General features: G+C 41.4%; 1 protein-coding gene across 1 annotated transcript in view; it reads right to left on the reverse strand.

Moving 5' to 3' along the window:
• The window catches only part of LOC124721933 (regucalcin-like), a 95776-nt gene extending 80152 nt beyond the window's left edge, over nucleotides 1-15624 (reverse strand). Inside the window, exon 1 of the mRNA XM_047247091.1 lies at nucleotides 15518-15624. The gene's annotated coding sequence lies outside the window, so the exon portion shown is untranslated. The remainder of the gene's footprint in view (nucleotides 1-15517) is intronic.
• Between the last annotated feature and the right edge of the window lie 1885 nt (nucleotides 15625-17509).

A 17509-nucleotide genomic window follows, 5' to 3' on the forward strand; every position in this document is an offset into this window, starting at 1 on the left:
CGACGGTTCAATCCCGCGTCCGGCCATCTTTATTTTGGTTTTCCATGATTTCCCTCAAATCGCTCCAGGCAAATGCTGGGATGGTTCCTTTGAAAGGGCGCGGCCGACTTCCTCCCTCATCCTTCTCTAATCCGATGAGACCGACGACCTCGCTGTTTGGTCTCCTCCCCCAAACAACCCAACCCCAACCCATGAGATCAGACTATCTATCAGATTCAACTTTCTCTAAAAATGTTTATCTGGTTTCAAGTCGAAGCTGTTCACTTAGAAATATTTTTAGCCGATTTACTTCATCAAACGATTCACTGTCATCCACAAGGACATATCTGTTTTTCAAATACGCTACAACTTTTTTCGCTCTTTCCCAGTTAAGTTCTTTACTAAGAATTAACCAACTGAACACAGTTAGTTCATCGTACTGTCTCATCCATTTGCTAATGTAATCACTGCACACAGAACACATTAACAAGTTGCTCATTGTCACATATAGAGATGACATCTCTTTCTGTTAGGGGAACGAAGTTATTTTTAGACCTGTCTTGCAGACTTGGCAAAGTATCACTCAGGACAGAATACACTTTCACTACAGTCTTTTTTGGCAGACTTGGCACAATATCACTCAGGACAGAATACACTTACACTGCAGTCTTTTTTACCGGTAGTGCCCAATATCTGTTTGTATAGGTAGTTGGAGATCCTTATGAAGAAACCATAGATAACCCTCAGCCACAGGATTTTGCAGAAAAAGCCTAACTGTAATGGGAACATTATTTTCAGACATGAAGTAAGATTTAAGGGCCTCATACATTTGCAAAATTCTTTCAATTGCAGGCTAAGTCATAACCACCTTTTCTTACTATGAGAAAGTAGTGTCTTATTTTCAGTTCCTACAAAATTACAAAATTCAACCAAGTTTTGTGCTCTCATAGTTGTTGTTGTTGTTGTGGTCTTCAGTCCTGAGACTGGTTTGATGCAGCTCTCCATGCTACTCTATCCTGTGCAAGCTTCTTCATCTCCCAGTACCTACTGCAACCTACATCCTTCTGAATCTGCTTACTGTATTCATCTCTTGGCCTCCCTCTACGAATTTTACCCTCCACGCTGCCCTCCAGTACTAAATTGGTGATCCCTTGATGACTCAGAACATGTCCTACCAACCGATCCCTTCTTCTAGTCAAGTTGTGCCACAAATTCCTCTTATCCCCAATTCTACTCTGTACCTCGTCATTAGTTATGTGAGCTACCCATCTAATCTTCAGCATTCTTCTGTAACACCACATTTCGAAAGCTTCTATTCTCTTCTTGTCTAAACTATTTATCGTCCATGTTTCACTTCCATACATGGCTACACTCCATACAAATATTTTCAAAAACGACTTCCTGACACTTAAATCTATACTCGATGTTAACAAATTTCTGTTCTTCAGAAACGCTTTCCTTGCCATTGGCAGTCTACATTTTATATCCTCTCTACTTCGGCCATCATCAGTTATTTTGATCCCCAAATAGCAAAACTCCTTTACTACTTTAAGTGTCTCATTTCCTAATCTAATTCCCTCAGCATCATCCGACTTAATTCGACTATTTTCCATTATCCTCGCTTTGCTTTTGTTGATGTTCATCTTATATCCTCCTTTCAAGACACTGTCCATTCCGTTCAACTGCTCTTCCAAGTCCTTTGCTGTCTCTGACAGAATTACAATGTCATCGGCGAACATCAATGTTTTTATTTCTTCTCCGTGGATTTTAATACCTACACCGAATTTTTCTTTTGTTACCTTTACTGATTGCTCATTATACAGATTGAATAACATCAGGGGTAGGCTACAACCCTGTCCCACTCCCTTCCCAACCACTGCTTCCCTTTCATGTCCCTCAGCTCTTATAACTGCCATCTGGTTTCTGTACAAATTGTAAATAGCCTTTCGCTCCCTGTATTTTACCCCTGCAACCATCAGAATTTGAAAGAGAGTATTCCAGTCAACATTGTCAAAAGCTTTCTCTAAATCTACAAATGATAGAAACGTAGGTTTGCCTTTTATTAATATATCTTCTAAGCTAAGTCGTAGGGTCAATATTGCCTCACGTGTTCCAATATTTCTACGGAATCCAAATTTATCTTCCCCGACGTCGGCTTCTACCAGTTTTTCCATTCGTCTGTAAAGAATTCGCTTTAGTATTTTGCAGCCGTGACTTTGGGATTGAAATTATTATATTCTTCTTGAAGTCTGAGGGTATTTCACCTGACTCATACGTCTTGGTCACGAGATGGTAGGGTTTTGCCAGGGTTGGCTCTCCGAAGGCTGTCAGTAGTTCTAATGGAATGTTGTCTAATCCCGGGGCCTTGTTTCGACTTAGGTCTTTCAGTGCTCTGTCAAACTCTTCACGCAGTATCGTATCTCCCATTTCATCTTCATCCTCTTCCATTTCCATAATATTATCCTCAAGTACATCGCCCTCGTATAGGCCGTCTATATACTTCCTCTACCTTTCTGCTTTCCCTTCTTTGCTTAGAACTGGGTTTCCATCTGAGCTCTTGATATTCATACAAGTGGTTCTCTTTTCTCCAAAGGTCTCTTTAATTTTCCTGTAGGTAGTATCTGTCTTACGCCTAGTGAGATATGCTTCTACATCCTTACATTTGTCCTCTAGCCATCCCTACTTAGCCATTTTGCAATTCCTGTCGATCTCATTTTTGAGACGTTTGTATTCCTTTTTGCCTCCTTCATTTATTGCATTATTATATTTTCTCCTTTCATCAATTAAATTCGATATTTCTTCTGTTACCCAAGGATTCCTACTAGCCCTCGTCGTTTTACCTACTTGATCCTCCACTGCCTTCACTACTTCATCCCTCAAAGCTACCCATTCTTCTTCTGCTGTACTTCTTTCCCCCATTCCTGTCAATTTTTCCCTTATGCTCTCCATGAAGCTCTGTACAACCTCTGGTTTAGTCAGTTTATCCAGGTCCCATCTCCTTAAGTCCCACCTTTTTGTAGTTTCTTCGCTTTTAATCTACAGTTCATAATCAATAGATTGTGGTCAGAGTCCACATCTGCCTCTGGAAATGTCTTACAATTACAACCTGGTTCCTAAATCTCTGTCGTACCATTATATATCTGAAACCTTCTAGTATCTCCAGGCCTCTTTCATGTATACAACCTTCTTTCATGATTCTTGAACCAAGTTTTAGCTATGATTAAGTTATGCTCTGTGTAAAATTCTACCAGGCGGCTTCCTCTTTCATTTCTTACCCCCATTCCATATTCACCTATACGTTTACTTCTCCTCCTTTTCCTACTATTGAATTCCAGTCACCCATGACTATTAAATTTTCGTCTCCCTTCACTATCTGAATGATTTCTTTTATCTCATAATACATTTCATCAATCTCTGCAGAGCTAGTTGGCATATAAACTTGTACTGCTGTGGTAGGCGTGGGCTTCGTGTCTATCTTGCCCACAATAATGCGTTCACTATGCTGATTGTAGTAGCTTACCCACACTCCTATTTTTTACTCATTATTAAACCTACTCCAGCATTACCCCTATTTGATTTTGTATTTATAACCCTGTATTCAGCTCACCAGAAGTCTTGTCCCTCCTGCTACCAAATTTCGCTAATTCCCACTATATCTAACTTTAACCGATTTATTTCCATTTTTAAATTTTCTAACCGGCCTGCCCGATTAAGGGATCTGACATTCCACGCTCCGATCCGTAGAACGCCAGTTTTCTTTCTCCTGATAACGACGTCCTTCAGTATAAACTGAAAAATGAGAGAATACGTTCTGGACAAAAACTTCCACATCCACCTTTATAATGTCTGAAGTAGTTCTAAGATCATCATGTATAATGTGGTATGAACAACCATTTCCTAAAATGTTGTCCTAAATTCTTTCTTCAATTGACTGAACACATTGCTGCAGCAAGATCGTTCTAGACACAGTTTCTTCAAAAAATGGTTCAAATGACTCTGAGCACTATGGGACATCTGAGGTCATCAGTCCCCTAGAACTTAGAACTACTTAAACCTAACTAACCTAAGGACATCACACACATCCATGCCCGAGGCAGGATTTGAACCTGCTACCGTAGCGGTCGCGCGATCCCAGACTGAAGCGCCTAGAACCGTTCGGCCACTGTGGCCGGCCCTAGTTTCTTATGCACAGTTACTACAGTGTCTGACATTTCGTTTGGAAGATGTTGCATGTCAATAAGTTTAGTCTGCATACCCCCCACGATTGTAGTACAAAATAACTTTACTTTCACTGTGTGAAGGAGTCTTACAAGTTTTTGAGTTTTCATCACGTCCACTCTTTCCCTTTGAGTGTATGAAACAAGTATAGGAGGGGTCCACTGGGGGCCGAACCGCACAATAACCCTGCGTTCGCTGTGGGGCGGCGGTGGGGTGAGTGGACTGCTCTAGCCTGTTTTGGGGTTGTGTACCACTGAGGGCTACAGTGGGGACGAAGCCTCTCCGTCGTTTCTAGGTCCCCAGTTCAATACATACATACGTACGTACATGTAGTTACCATTGGTAGCAAAGTGGTTATCACCAAGTGTGAACTTGCAGATTTTCCTTTCAATTCTTGCTCTAAGGGGGATAGGCAAGCTGCTAGCTTGTTGATGTATAGAATATCTAATAATAAATTTACACTTAAAAAGACAGATCTAAAACTGACGCTATATTTACAATGCGCAACCGATATTTTTATAGGCCAGTACGTCGATAATTTTTGCATCGATACATCTAGGGCCAATAATGATATTTTTAAAATATCGATGTGCCGAGTTCCCGATATTTTTAAAAACAGCATCAGGCCTGGCGTGAACCTGGGATATATGGTGAGACCCTTGCTCTTGATGTTATAGGTTAATGAACAAACAGTATTAATAGCAACCTCAGATCTTTTGAAGATGATGCAATTATCTACAGTGAAGTACTACCAAAAGGAATCAGTCAACTCATACAAATACCCATGTGTAACAATTTGTGAGGATATGAATTGAAATGATCATACAGACACAACCGTAGGTAAAGTCTTCGGTTCACTGCAAGATACATGGAAAATCCAGTCAGTCTAAAAATGAAATTGCTTGCAAAACAATTGCATGTCCCATCCATATTGCTCAAGTATGTGGGAATCATACTAGTTACGACTAAGAGGGGAGACTCAACGTATACAAAGAAGGGCAACATGAATGATCATAGGTTTTCTCCAACCATGGGAGTGCGTCACGGAAATGCTGAAAATCCTGAACTGGTAAACACTTGAAGGTAGATGTCAGTTATCCGACGAAAGGCTACTTACAAAGTTGGAAGAATCAGTATCAAGTGAGGGATTTAGGAACAACACTAAATATACTACAGCCCTTTATAAATTTCTCCCATAGCGACAACAAAGCCGAGATTAGACTAATTACAGCGAACAAGGATGCGTTTAAGCAATCATCCTTTCGCGCTCCGAATAGAATGGCAACAAAAATGTTCAAATGTGTGTGAATTCCTAAGGGACCAAACAGCTTAGGTCATCGGTCCCTAGACTTACACACTACTTAAACTTTTTTTTTGTCATTAGTCTACTGACTGGTTTGATGCGGCCCGCCACCAATTCCTTTCCTGTGCTAACCTCTTCATCTCAAAGTAGCATTTGCAACCTACGTCCTCAATTATTTGCTTGACGTATTCCAGTCTCTGTCTTCCTCTACAGTTTTTGCTCTCTACAGCTCCCTCTAGTACCATGGAAGTCATTCCCTCATGTCTTAGCGCATGTCCTATCATCCTGTCCCTTCTCGTTATCAGTGTTTTCCACATATTCCTGTCCTCTCCGATTCTGCGTAGAACCTCCTCATTCCTTACCTTATCAGTCCACCTAATTTTCAACATTCGTCTATAGCACCACATCTCAAATGCTTCGATTCTCTTCTGTTCTGGTTTTCCCACAGTCCATGTTTCACTACCATACAATGCTGTACTCCAGACGTACATCCTCAGAAATTTCTTCCTCAAATTAAGGCCGGTATTTGATATTAGTAGACTTCTCTTGGCCAGAAATGCCTTTTTTGCCATAGCGAGTCTGCTTTTGATGTCCTCTTTGCTCCGTCCGTCATGGTTATTTTACTGCCTAGGTAGCCGAATTCCTTAACTTCATTGACTTCGTGACCATCAATCCTGATGTTAAGTTTCTCACTGTTCTCATTTCTACTACTTCTCATTACCTTCGTCTTTCTCCGATTTACTCTCAATCCATACTGTGTACTCATTAGACTGTTCATTCCGTTCAGCAGATCATTTAATTCTTCTTCACTTTCACTCAGGATAGCAATGTCATCAGCGAATCGTATCATTGATATCCTTTCACCTTGTATGTTAATTCCACTCCTGAACCTTTCTTTTATTTCCATCATTGCTTCCTCGATGTACAGATTGAAGAGTAGGGGCGAAAGGCTATAGCCTTGTCTTACACCCTTCTTAATACGAGCACTTCGTTCTTGATCGTCCACTCTTATTATTCCCTCTTGGTTGTTATACATATTGTATATGACACGTCTCTCCCTATAGCTTACCCCTACTTTTTTCAGAATCTCGAACAGCTTGCACCATTTTATATTGTCGAGCGCTTTTTCCAGGTCGACAAATCCTATGAAAGTGTCTTGATTTTTCTTTAGCCTTGCTTCCATTATTAGCCGTAACGTCAGAATTGCCTCTCTCGTCCCTTTACTTTTCCTAAAGCCAAACTGATCGTCACCTAGCGCATTCTCAATTTTCTTTTCCATTCTTCTGTATATTATTCTTGTAAGCAGCTTCGATGCATGAGCTGTTAAGCTGATTGTACGATAATTCTCGCACTTGTCAGCTCTTGCCGTCTTCGGAATTGTGTGGATGATGCTTTTCCGAAAGTCAGATGGTATATCGCCAGACTCATATATTCTACACACCAACGTGAATAGTCGTTTTGTTGCCACTTACCCCAATGATTTTAGAAATTCTGATGGAATGTTATCTATCGCTTCTGCCTTATTTGACCGCAAGTCCTCCAAAGCTCTTTTAAATTCCGATTCTAATACTGGATCCCCTATCTCTTCTAAATCGACTCCTGTTTCTTCTTCTATCACATCAGACAAATCTTCACCCTCATAGAGGCTTTCAATGTATTCTTTCCACCTATCTGCTCTCTCCTCTGCATTTAACAGTAGAATTGCCGTTGCACTCTTAATGTTACCACCGTTGCTTTTAATGTCACCAAAGGTTGTTTTGACTTTCCTGTATGCTGAGTCTGTCCTTCCGACAATCATATCTTTTTCGATGTCTTCACATTTTTCCTGCAGCCATTTCGTCTTAGCTTCCCTGCACTTCCTATTTATTTCATTCCTCAGCGACTTGTATTTCTGTATTCCTGATTTTCCCGGAACATGTTTGTACTTCCTCCTTTCATCAATCAACTGAAGCATTTCTTCTGTTACCCATGGTTTCTTCGCAGCTACCTTCTTTGTACCTATGTTTTCCTTCCCAACTTCTGTGATGGCCCTTTTTAGAGATGTCCATTCCTCTTCAACTGTACTGCCTACTGCGCTATTCCTTATTGCTGTATCTATAGCGTTAGAGAACTTCAAACGTATCTCGTCATTCCTTAGTACTTCCGTATCCCACTTCTTTGCGTATTGATTCTTCCTGACTAATGTCTTGAACTTCAGCCTACTCTTCATCACTACTATATTGTGATCTGAGTCTATATCTGCTCCTGGGTACGCCTTACAATCCAGTATCTGATTTCGGAATCTCTGTCTGACCATCATGTAGCCTAATTGAAATCTTCCCGTATCTCCCGGCCTTTTCCAAGTATACCTCCTCCTCTTGTGATTCTTGAACAGGGTATTCGCTATTACTAGCTGAAACTTGTTACAGAACTCAATTAGTCTTTCTCCTCTTTCATTCCTTGTCCCAAGCCCATATTCTCCTGTAACCTTTCCTTCTACTCCTTCCCCTACAACTGCATTCCAGTCACCCATGACTATTAGATTTTCGTCCCCCTTTACATACTGCATTACCCTTTCAATATCCTCATACACTTTCTCTATCTGTTCATCTTCAGCTTGCGACGTCGGCATGTATACCTGAACTATCGTTGTCAGTGTTGGTGTGCTGTCGATTCTGATTAGAACAACCCGGTCACTGATCCGTTCACAGTAACACACCCTCTGCCCTACCTTCCTATTCATAACGAATCCTACACCTGTTATACCATTTTCTGCTGCTGTTGATATTACCCGGTACTCATCTGACCAGAAATCCTTGCCTTCCTTCCACTTCACTTCACTGACCCCTACTATATCTAGATTGAGCCTTTGCATTTCCCTTTTCAGATTTTCTAGTTTCCCTACCACGTTCGAGCTTCTGACATTCCACGCCCCGTCTCGTAGAACGTTATCCTTTCGTTGATTATTCAATCTTTTTCTCATGGTAACCTCCCCCTTGGCAGTCCCCTCCCGGAGATCCGAATGGGGGACTATTTCGGAATCTTTTGCCAATGGAGAGATCATCATGACACTTCTTCAATTACAGGCCACATGTCCTGTGGATACACGTTACGTGTCTTTAATGCAGTGGTTTCCATTGCCTTCTGCATCCTCATGTCGTTGATCGTTGCTGATTATTCCGCCTTTAGGGGCAATTTCCCACCCCTAGGACAAGAGATTGCCCTGAACCTCTATCCGCTCCTCCGCCCTCTTTGACAAGGCCGTTGGCAGAATGAGGCTGACTTCTTATGCCGGAAGTCTTCGGCCGCCAATGCTAACTTATGCTAAGAACAACTCACACACCCATGCACGAGGGAGGACTCGAACCTCCGGCGGGAGAGAATGGCAACAAACTCTAATACGTGATATAATAGTAAGTGCCCTCTGCCATGAACTTGGCATTAGTTTACGAAGCACTGATATACACAGTGTTTCACAATTCATATTCCACGCTTCTAGACATTGTAGAGGAGACTTAGTTGATAAAGTTCTACATAGGAACCCCTCCCCGGACACGTCATCCAAAGACGCTACAGAGCGTCAAAGTTACAGACGCAGGCGCGAGTAAATATACAGGATGATTCCGTGATGATGTTACAGAGTTTCAAGGATGATGGAGAAGGGTATACGTATCAGTTTGGGTTGATACGGAATAGATTCCCAGCTATGTGAGTGGCTCGAAGACTTTTTAAGTACTAAAAGCCAGAGTGATCTCCTTGATGACGTATGTTTATCAGAGGCAGAGGTATCGTCAGGAGTACCCCTGGGAAGTGGGATGGGACCACTCTTGTTCTCTATATACATTAATGATCTGACGGATAGGGTGGGCAGCAATCTGTGGCTGTTTGCTGAAGATGCTGTGGTTGGGGTTGGGTGTTTGTGGGAAGAGACCAAACTGCGAGATCATCGGTCTCGTCTGATCAGGGAAGGACGGGGAAGGAAGTCGGCCGTGCCCTTTCAGTGGAACCATCCCGGCATTTGCCTGGAGCGATTTAGGGAAATCACGGAAAACCTACATCAGGGTGGCCGGACGCGGGATTGAACCATCGTCCTCCCGAATGCGAGTCCAGTGTGCTAACCACTGCGCCACCTCGCTCGGTGATGCTGTGGTGTACGGGATGGTGTCGTTCAGTGACTGTAGGAGAATACAATTCTAATTGGTGTGATGAATGGCAGCTTGCTCTAAATGTAGAAAAATTTAATGTGAAAGCAGATGAGCAGGAAAAACAATCCCTTAATGTTCGAATACAGTATTAGTAGTGCGCTGCTTCACATAGTCGCGTCGATTAAATAACTGGGCGTAACGTTGCAAAGCGATATGAATTGGAGCGGTCATGTAAGGATTGTAGTGTGGAAGGAGAATGGTCGACTTCGATTTATTAGAAGAGTTTTGGGAAAGTTCGGTTCATCTGTGAAAGAGACCGCATATAGAGGACTAGTGCGACCCATTCTTGTGTACTGCTCGACCGTTTGAGATCCTCAACACCGGATTAAAGGAAGACATCGTAGCAATACAGAGATGAGCTGCTAGATTTGTTATCGGTAGGTTCGATCAACACGCAAGTATGATAGAGGTGCCTCGGAAACTCAAACGGGAATACCTGGAGGAAAGGCGGCGTTCTTTTTGGGGAACACTATTGAGTAAATCTAGAGAGCCGGCATTTGAAGATGACTGCAGAACTATCTAACTGCCGCCAACGTACATTTCTCGTAAGGACCGAAAACGTAATTAAAGTTAGGGCTTGTGCAGAGGCGTATAGACACTCGTTTTTCCCTCGCTCTATTTGAGAGTCGAACAGGAAGGGAAATGATTAGTAGTGGTATACGTACCCTTCGCCACCTGCCGTATTGTGGTTTGCCGAGTATGTATATAGATGTAGATATAGATCAGCTAGACAGATGAATGTTATCCTCGTTCTTTTACCATAAATGTGAAGATGTACACACTGTACCTGCGTTATCTATGAGCCTTCGGCTCGTTTTGTCTTCAGTTCTGACGACTGTTGTCCTCGTCATCACAACAGTATTCAAGTGCCTGCAACTCAAGTACTTTGCAATGTTATTAAGTTGCGTTCCGGAAATGCTATGTTAGTTTACGATATCATCATGTTGATAAAATATCAGTATGGTAGTAATACTGGCAGTTAGCACTTAAAGATAAATGTATACTGTGTTCTTAACGAAAGGTGAAACTGTTGTAGCCTTTGGCCTCATGAGTAATGAGCCGTAATTAGAGTCACTCAAGTCGTCCAAATTACCAGCGATAAAACGTGTAGATATGAAGTGGAAAAACACTGTAAGCTCAAATGCAGGTAAAACAAATGAAAGGCTATGATTTAGTGGTGCGATGCTACGAAATTGCGTTTTATCTACGAACGAGATTGCATACAAAATACAGTCGACTCTCGATAGCTTGAAACTAGCAATAATCTGAAACTTTTGCTGGTCCCCTGAAAAATGCTCGATGAATTGAAACACTCAGTGTGTTTTGGTCCCCTCAGTAACCCGAAGTTGCAGTGGTGAGGACATCTCGCCAACACTTTATACAATTTGAAGACCCCTACTTCTGTGATTTCCATTGATATCCCCCTACTTCTGTGATTCTCAGACTGTGCTGAAGTCAATCCGCGTTTCTTGAAACTGTGATACGCCACGAGTGGTAGAAGGAACAAGTGTCTGTCAGTTAATGATAAAAGCTTGTTATTCAAGCTTTGGGGAGATGTAGTTTCGGGAAAAGATGTTGCAAAACAGTTCAATATTTTACCATCTACATTACCGATGATTTAAAAAAATAAAGATCGTGTCATTGGAAATGTATCAGGCACATGAAGAAAAATGTCACGACAGGACGAATTTCCCCGTCTTGAGAAGTGCTTGCTTAAGTGGACAAATCAGTACAGAGGGCAAAACGTTTCCGTGGGTTGTTTGATGTTGAAGGAAAGCCAAGTCTTTGCTCAGTCTATCGGGATTGGAGGATTTGCGGAATGTGAAGGGTGGCTCTCAAATTTTAGAAAACGTCACCCTATCGCATTAAAAAAAATCTTGGGAGAGGGGGCCATCGTGGACAGTTCCCTTTGTACTGAATGGATTGATGAACTAAAACAACTTCTGAATGACTACGACCCACACAACATAATACAAAACAAACTAAATCGGGCTGTCTTTAAATATCTTCCTGATCGTACCCTAGCATTCAAAGGCGAGAAGTGTCGTGGAGCAAAATTGAACAACGGCAGAATAAATATCCTTCTAGCCAGTAACACGGAGGTATCTCAAAAGTTGAAGCCACTCAAAACAGGGAAACGTGCGAAACCACACTGCTTAGAGGGAAGAAAATCGCTCCGCATAACTTATCACTCAAACTAGAAAATCGTGGATGATGACACAATTGTTTAATGAATGGCTGACTTCGGTTAGTAGTAATACGAAAAAGAAGAAACGTAGAATTTTACTGTTCTTGGATACGATTACAACACGTAAAACTGATTTTTTTTCCACCCAAAACGGCATCAAGATTGCAACCGTTGGACCAGGGCATAATATAAAATTTAAAACTCTCTACCACAGAGAAATTGTTCCACTTCTTGCTGGATAGCACTGCAAAATGTGAAAGGGTGGACGTAACAGTTTTGACCGCTACAGCCAACGAATTCTTTCCCGCCAGACTCGCCGGCCAGAGTGACCGAGCGGTTCTAGGCGCTACAGTCTGGAACCGCGCGACCGCTGCGGTCGCAGGTTCGAATCCTGCCTCGGGCATGGATGTGTGTGACGTCCGTAGGTTAGTTAGGTTTAAGTACTTCTAAGTTCTAGGGGACTGATGACCTCCGAAGTTAATTCCCATAGTGCTCAGAGCCATTTGAACCCGCCAGACTCAGGTTGGGAACTCCTACCCAGCTGTGGTGAATTAACATTTGAGGGTTTCGCTCATGCTGACGACGGCATCGCTGTCCATAGTGTCCTAACCGGTGCTGAATCGTTGGCCTGTTAGGTTGAGGACGAGGAAGATAACAAAGAACAACCACTAACTCCAGTCATATTGAGCGAGGCAAGGTCATCTGTCCATACCCTACGTTGCTACGTCCTCGGAAAGAAAACGCATGATTTCTCCTCCGCTCTCATCACTATCGAAAATTAAACAGACATGTTTGATGGAAGTTCGCTCTCTCTAAGGAAAATCACCGACTATTTTTCACAATGAAGTGTAACATTCTCGTTGATCTGTTTTTCATGTACTGTATGAATGTACCATATGTGTACAATGTGTGTGACAAAAGTAATGAGACTGATTTTTTTACCTACTAATTTTTTTTTTCAAACAACCTTACCGTCCCTTTCAAAGTAGTTCCCTTCAGCAGCCATACATCGGCGGAGTCGTTGTTCTTAGACTTGGTAGTAGTGCTGAAAAGTTTCAACTGATAGGGCCTTTATAGTGTCAGTCACATACTTTTGAATGTTCTCCAGAGTTCCAAAATGACGTCTTTGTAAGGCATTTTTCAGTTTCGGGAAAAGAAAAAGTCACAAGGACTCAGATCAGGAGAGTAAGGGGGTTGATGTGGGGCGTGCGGGGGGGGGGGGGGGGGCTGTGGAACAACAAGTACACCTTTTGAGGTCAAAAATTCGGCGTTGGAAGTAGCAATGTGACAAGGAGCGTTGTCATGATGCAGCATCCACTAGTCTGCAATGTCCGGTCTCACTAGATTCACCCTTTTCTCTAGCCTTTCAAGGACATCTTTGTAACATACTTGGTTGACACAATTTGTTCTTACGGTTAAACGTCGGTCTGATCTCACAATACCACGCAAACGTTCGACATTTTCGTCAGTTTTTGAAGCTGAAGGGGTCCCAGAGCGACATTCATCTTCAAAGTGTTCTCGGCCTTCCAAAAACGATCTGCGCCAAAGAAAAACTTGTGCTCTTGATAAGGAATGTTCCCCATAGGCCTGTTTTAACATTTCAAAGGTCACACTCGCAGATTCCCCAAGCTTAACAAAAAACTAGCTGGGATAACGTTGCTCTAAATTCCGCTGTTCCATTTTTGCAACATACAACAAAAATACGACTTCACAAATGACGCTCTCAAAAACCACGTAATGACTGGACGGAGCACTCGGACTGAGCATCTGGATGGGATGATCACACCGATCTACTCAAATAGAACAACGCAGCGTTGCCAGGTCGCTCCCAGTGTTGTCAGTCTCATTACTTTCCTGATGCGCCTCGTACATGTGTGTATTATTTTAGGCATTATTAAAATAAACATAAATTTACATATGTATGTAACATGTATGTACTACAATTTATTTTCAATCAAATTCTCGTTTATTGGATATTTTTTTCCTTTATCCCTCTCTGTTATTGGAACTTCTATTAATTTGAATTCTCAGTAATTTGAATTTCTTCCCTTGACACTCCAAGAGTCGACTGTACTTGAAAGTTCAACACTGGAATATTTCACATCTTTGAGATCCGTATTAGGTCTGAGTGACTGAGGAAATCAAGTGAATATAAAGAAGAGCAGAAAACAACAGGCCAAAATGATATTTAATTTGAGAAAGAGCTTACTCATCTATAAGAACACCAGTCAGGAAATAAGAAAACAGGTCATGAAAGCATTTGCTTGGAATATGGTCCTATATGGGTGTGAAACTTGGTCAATAGGAAAACAACAGAGAAGACAGCTAGAAGCCTTGTAGAGTTTGTGCTGCAAAAGGATGTTGAAGATCAGTCAGTAAGATATTGTTACCAAAGAAGAGGTGCTGAGAAGAATTTAGAAAACCAGACCTTTCTGAATGCGCATCCAAAGAAGAAGAGAAAATCTCATAGGACATATTTTAAGATACAATATCATTGGAATAATAGCAAAAGGAGCTGTTGAGGGAAGGAATCGTTGGAGACGATCAACAGTGTCATACACACAGCAGATTACAAGTGTTTTAGGGTGTGCTACATATATGGAAATGAGCAAAGAGGCGAAAGAAAAGTGGAATGGCTAACCAACCTCAGGGTTGAACACTAAAGAAAAAGAAGACAACGACAAGGAGTGCGAGTGATAATAAGTCTGTTCGGCAAACTAACCTGGCAGCAATCCTTAAAAATCTAACCAGTGGACACTGGATGAAAGGCAGTACTTTTCGCGGAAACCTGTTTAGAAAATTCTAAGACGCGGCTTTCAGCTCAAGGCCACGATAATTGCTCCGTCTCCTACGTAGATATTCCGTAGCAACTGTAAAGAAGACAAAAAGTTAATAATAGCTTGCACAAGAACGTGAAAGGGATGGAAAAAACCCTTAATATGCGTTGCAATAAGTACGTGCTTTTTGTTACACAACCACAGTCGAAGAAAACCGCTTGCATACTTCATAGGAATACACAATGGAGAAAAGGAATATTCAGGGTTAGCATTCTGCTCGATGTCATTAAAGGTGGAGCACACAACTACATAGAACAAGGATAGAGAAGGAACCTCACCGTGTTCTTTACGATGGAAACATCCGGGCTTTCACCGTAATCGATTCTGGTAAATCACTGAAAACTTAAATCTGAATGACCAGACTGCGATTTGAAAACGTTGCTCCTCGCAAATGCGACTCCAGGACACACAATAATACTATTAATTGCACATTATTTACGGCCTGACTTAGCAATGGTGTGGCCACTGATGTGTGGCTATACAAATGCACAGCTCAACGAGTGCGACACGGCGTCCCCTGCAACAGTGCTCTTCCGTTTTGCTGCATCAAAATAACTGTTGCAAACACTGAATATTAAGTACGAAAGTAAATATCGCGATTTCATTAAAACTGATTTGCAAACATCAAACGCAAAATAGACGAGATGAATCTAAACTGATGTCGATAAACCGGAACTGCAGGATGCAACGACGAAATAGTTGTTCTCTGGGTTTATGCATGTCTGCTAGTATCTGATCAATAATTTAAGTCAGTCGAGTGGCATCAACACACAACTTGAAGGTAATCATTGAAATATAAATTCCATACCTGCAGAGTAGTACGCTGTCTGAAAAGGCTAAGGTGTTCTGCCGGCGACAACCTCGCACGTACTGCACTAACCTCACTCGCCTGTCACATGAGCGTCGGGTCGCGGGAAGGTAGATTTGCGTTTGCGCGCATGCGCAGTAGCTGCCTCGGACCGCTGGCTTTTTCATCGCAGAAACTAAGCCACGGCATTCCAAGTCCAGTTCATGAAACGCCACAGGCCGTACGCGGTACACTTAAACCGCATGAGACTAACTAACGATGACATACGCATTTGCGGAGAAGCTGGAACACCAGAACATGTCACACTGCTATGCAACACGTTGGCACACATGAGACCTATACAGAACGACAGTGACATCAACAGAATAATACGCAATCCCGATAATTGGAACACATTAAATAGCGTAGCCCATATTGTATCGAACACACTGCATGAAGAATAAAAGCGCCAAAACCCATATGGAACAAAGCGTAGACAGGCGCAAACAACACAACAGACCACATGGGACAACACAAGCACGACCTCAGATTCCGAAACCGAGGAAGAAACCAACACACTAAGTGAACATGACTCAGAAGGGATCAACAGGTAAGGGACCCAAAGCAACGACACATGAAACTGCATGCCGTAACACGGTCACAAATACTCAACTGATAGTAACAATCATGAAACAAACAAACATTGACACCATATACTAAGGCTCTAGTAATAAGATACTGTCGCTTGGAAGGAGAAAGCTCGAAGAACTTTTATTCCGAGGCTCCTCTTCCCCAGCGACACATTGCATATTGTTTGAAGTATACTGCAAACAAGCAGTAATACATTATTCGTCTTATTATGTGTAGACAGAAGTATATTCTCTTCTTTATGTAAAGCTACAATCAAAGAATTTTATATATCAAATGTATTTTCATTATAAAGTATGTATAAAACTAAAAATGTAATGTATTAATTTATTTTAAGTTATGTAAGGAATACTGCACTCATGTAGCAATGAACTACATTTTATTTCTATTAACAAATTTACAACCATAAGTGTGTTCTTCATGTAAAACTAAAATTCACGTAGTCCATGTATCAAATGCTCAATCAGCATTTAACCTGTATAGTACCAGGTGTATGTAAGGTATCACATAGAATATACGACAACTACCAACAATAAGACAAACATACAACTACTGAATATCATTTAGTGTCCTGACATACAACACTGCAAGTAATATACCAGTACACACAAACACAATAAACATACATAAACACAAACCATTTCAGTTGAGAATAACTCGAGGTTCTACCGAGATCTACTAGCCTGAAATAGGTAGAAATAGGCTATCATCAACCAACAAGCTATATTACACATCCAAATATAGTATATCACTTCCCTCTTTGTATTGCAACTTATTTTCACCACACGTATTCTATCACATTTTTTCTTTGACATTTGCATTATATAAATTATATTCTCATCAACGAGGCAGAACCAAATTATATACAACCACTTTAACAATTGTTAAGCATTCAATTCTCTGTAACCTTAGAGAAATTTTTATGTATTAAGTTATTTCTATTACTTTAAAAAAGCATTATCAGCTGTATACTAACAAGACTGTAATAATAGGATGTCTCTGCTGTTGGATTTAGAAGCATCCGACCCACCTTACATTTCAAGGTGGTGGGTTACTCTGTATTGTTGATGAAATAAATAAATAAATAATTCACAATTGCATCCGATCCAGTGTACGTGCTTCCCGCGCACTGGACATCTGTTTGCACTGCTAATACACCATTACAAAAATACAGAAAATTCTTTGCTCTTTCGTCTATTCTATTTCTACTACATACCTTCTGTTGTTGTAGCTCATTTGGTACTCAAAATGCTGGATACAAAATCTACGGATATCATAAGAATTGCCTGGAAAATGTAGATTCGTGTTGAAACAACGAACAAGTCTGAGTTTGGAATTGCTCTCTTCAGCTAACCCCATACGTGT

This window comes from Schistocerca piceifrons, chromosome X (genome assembly GCF_021461385.2).
Source record: "Schistocerca piceifrons isolate TAMUIC-IGC-003096 chromosome X, iqSchPice1.1, whole genome shotgun sequence".
NCBI lineage: Eukaryota > Metazoa > Arthropoda > Insecta > Orthoptera > Acrididae > Schistocerca > Schistocerca piceifrons.